This window comes from Carya illinoinensis, chromosome 14, assembly GCF_018687715.1.
Source record: "Carya illinoinensis cultivar Pawnee chromosome 14, C.illinoinensisPawnee_v1, whole genome shotgun sequence".
NCBI lineage: Eukaryota > Viridiplantae > Streptophyta > Magnoliopsida > Fagales > Juglandaceae > Carya > Carya illinoinensis.
In genome coordinates this window covers 7,003,327-7,007,268 of record NC_056765.1, presented here as the reverse complement: position 1 = coordinate 7,007,268, position 3,942 = coordinate 7,003,327, and the positions used below count along the sequence as shown (strand labels likewise).

The 3,942-nt window shown below is 36.0% G+C and overlaps 1 pseudogene; it reads right to left on the bottom strand.

Moving 5' to 3' along the window:
- Positions 1 to 326: 326 nt before the first annotated feature.
- On the bottom strand, positions 327 to 1,946 carry LOC122293515 (annotated as a pseudogene).
- Positions 1,947 to 3,942: the final 1,996 nt, after the last annotated feature.

Here is a 3,942-nt window from a genome sequence, read left to right as displayed (position 1 = left end):
ACATCAAGCTTGCGTTCACATTTGCTTCCGCCATCTTCCACCTCCTTTAACTCCTATAAATACATGTTTTTGCTTTTAGAAACCTATCCCATTTTGAAAGAAAAATTTAGAGAAAGAGAGAGAGTTTTAGAGAGAAAAATAGTGAGGTTTCTCCTATATATTGTCTCTCCTTTTATAAGAAAGAGTGAGTTTTCTCCTTTTATAAGAGAGAGTATTGTCAATTGTGCTCTCCTTATTCAAGAGAGAAATTCTTGTAATCCTTTTGCTATAAGTGAAATTCTTCTACAATTGGAGTTCCTTATTATTTCTTTTATTCTTTCTCATTTCTACTTCAGTTGTAATTGTATGTCCCGTACCACAACCTCCTAACAGTCGGGAGAATGAACAACAGATATAACATCATTCTTATTAAAAAATCCCCAAGTATTTCACAAGTTTTGCGGAACAAATTGTAAGAATGAACAACTTCGCTGTAACATGAGGCGATCAAGATAATTTTACATGACATAAGTTACTACATATTACACAGAAACAAAAACAAAGGCAGGGTACGCGAATTTTTTTTTCTATTTCCTTGTAGATATCGAACCAACCCAATCACGAGACATATAATATATAGCTTACAACTTCTTACCAAGAGATCTACTCCATTTTTAGGTTCTATGAGCATTCTAATAGCAGGTGCATGGCTGTACTCTGGGAAGAGGGAAAAGGAGAAGTTGGAGAGAAGTAGTGCTATCACTATCTTGAGTTCGACAATGGCCAAGTGCTGCCCAACACATACGCGCGTGGGGCCCAAATCCAAATGGCATGTACATGTGCGGATGACTGCAAGCACCCTTAATTCCATTTACAAACCTAGCTGGGTTGAACTTTAAGGCATGAGATCCCCATATTTCTGGATCAGTATGCGATGTCAACGACACTATCCAAATGTTGACACCCTTGGGGATATTAATGTTCCCGAATTTCATGTCATTCAAGGCCTTCCTAAGCACCACGGGGGCAAGTGGATAAAGACGTAACGATTCATGTATCACTATCGTTAGCTGCATATATATCCAAATTGAATTGTGTGCTCAGAAATGCACTCTGTTCGTTGTGTTGATGGATTCAGATACGGTTTGCACACAGAGCATTTATTAGTAATCTCAAAATACATATGCGTGGTACTTATTTTATATGATAGGATGTTATGTTAATTCAAATTTGTATGATTACCTGTTTCATCTTGCGAAGCATATCAGCATTGAGTGTACTACCTTGGCAGATGTCGAGAACCTCAGCACCAACAAGGTCTTGCCATTCTTGATTTGAAGCTAAGAGCATGAGGCACCGTGTGGCAGAAATTGCAGTGGTCTCGTATCCAGCCAAGTATATGTTCTTGCAGTTGTCAACACTGAAACGTTCGGTAGCCTCCTGGCTTAGGTCACTGTTCTTAGCTCCCTCAAGAACCGTATGCAGGAAATCATTCTCATGATCAGAGGCTTTCTGTCTCTCCTTTACTACCTCTAGTATCAAACTGCGGGCTTCCTTTTGTAACCTCCATCCTTCCCTATTGGTTCTCGTAGGAAGGTACCAGTAACATGTAAAGTGGATATATCCAAGCTATTGCTTTAAATGGCCGGGTTCTGTAAGCAATGATATAATTTTAGAAATATCATCATTTGTCTTTAGTAAATTGGAGAACCGTGCTGACACCTTAAGCCAGGTATCCCAGTGGACAAACCCGTCATGGACATGACCCCCATTACAGCTCTTAGTTTTAGGAAAATCTTTTCCCCTTGCGCATAGTTGCTGCCAAAACAGGCCCTTGAGATCACATCACCAGAGAAACTTCTAAGGTAATCGTCGATGTGTATGTCTGCGGTTCCACCCTCAGTCTCAATCCTACTCTTCCATGAGTTTAGCAGTGGGGTGGTCGACTCATTAATTAAGTTTATCATTCCCTACATGGGTTTAAGATCACAATCTACCTGTGCGTATAAGATCATAATCTACTTGTGTGTATCTCAGTTGAAAATTGCTAGATTTACAAACAAAAGTAAGTTTACAAATTAACATGATTGTTTATAAACTTTCTAATATTTTTTGTAGATCATCTAAGTACTTTCTTGTATCAATTACCTACTAATTCGGGAGGCAACCAATATTATTTAATATTTGCTAAAATAATCATACCTTGACCTTCTCCATGTAAAACTCAGGAGCAAGGATTTTGCTCTTCCTGGCCCACATAGCCCCATTTGAAGAGATAATGCCCTGACCAAGCAAAGGACCAAACTCTTTTTGCTGTTCCAATGGTTTCCCAAAGTCCAAGGATGTGCATGTGGTTCTCCCTTTTAGAATGCCAGGTTCGTTTATGAATATTTTTGGTGAGGTACCTAGAGAAAACACAACTAAATCACCTGTTTAAACATAAAACGTAAAATTTAAAAGAGCTTACTTCTGGGCCACCCACGAGGCTAGACAAATCACAAAGTTTTTTTTTTTTTTTTTTTTAATTAATATTAATTTTATCCTCAATATATATATATTTAAATATTTATCATACAGTACTTTCTCTATCCAAAACTATCATATCGTAATTTTCACAAAAACTTATAAAACTTAATCTTAATGATCAATCTTCTTTCATAACATGATGAGATCAAACCCCGGAGAATTTGAGATAAATATATAGCTAGCACCACTACCTGATTTATTAAAAATACAAAAACATATATTCTGATTTATTAAAAATACAAAAACATATATTCTGATTTATTAAAAACACAAAAACATATATTTCAATTAAAAGGACTTTTGAAAATACAAAAAGAAAAAGCTTACCATCTAGATTTCTTCTCTACTCTTTTGTGTTTGCATTTTTAAATTTTTTAAGCAAATACGTACATTTGTAAAATATTACTCTTCTTGTACATTTGACGTGGTTTCATCTGATCTGTTAGTTCTATTTTACGATAAAAGTAATTTTATAATTTGATGAATTACATTAAGCTACATCTGTTTGTAGAATTGTTTTTGTGTAATTCATTTATCTCTACAATATATCCCTCTCTCTTTTAAGAGTACTAAAATTATGATTCCCAAATCAATCTGGCAATAGAATACTCCATGTTTTTGGTCTATCGAGATTCAAAATCTCTGGTTGAAAAATATCTATGAATAAAGAAATCACAACTAGCCATAAGCAACAAGCAAGATGAGTTTGTTTAAGCCTATAAAATATGGCTTTCTTTAGTTTGCAGACATGTCACATGATGAGAAAATTGAGTGTGGGCAAAGCTGGCGGTTGAGTAGTGTGCACAAACTCAACAAGACCACCATGCAAAAAAATTGCATTATGCACAGAGAATTGAGTTGTCAACAATATACAATAGAGGGTTAATGATTACCACGATTCTTGGGATACTTGTCTTTTGTATATAATACAATACAGTAAAGATGTGCTTGTTGTAATTCCATCAACTATATATGGGAGATTCCATTCAACAAAAATAGTTTAAACACTTTGCATTTCCAATCTGAATACCCTTGTCACCTGGCGTGGCCCTTGGCCTTCCTAGCTGCACTTTATTAGGATCAGAAACTTTACTTTGTTCATTCCTGTTATGGACATGTTTCATGGCCACTGACGTACGACCACCTGCAACTAAAGAGCAAGATGGCTAGGGGGTTCGTGGGAATGCCTCCGATGTCTAAGTTAGTAATCACAAAATGAAAACTCTTTTCAATACCAATGAAGTAGATACCTCTACATACTTGGGCCTTTCGTATATATAAAGCTTGTAATCAGTGTGTTGCTAATGAGATAATGGGCTTATCTGCTATTCAAAATTCAATCCTGCGATAAGAGACAGATTTGATGTTTAAATCAAATGGTAACCGTCCTTATCCAATGTAGCTTTCAAATCGTTCCTTGTCGGTAGAGGTGTAAAA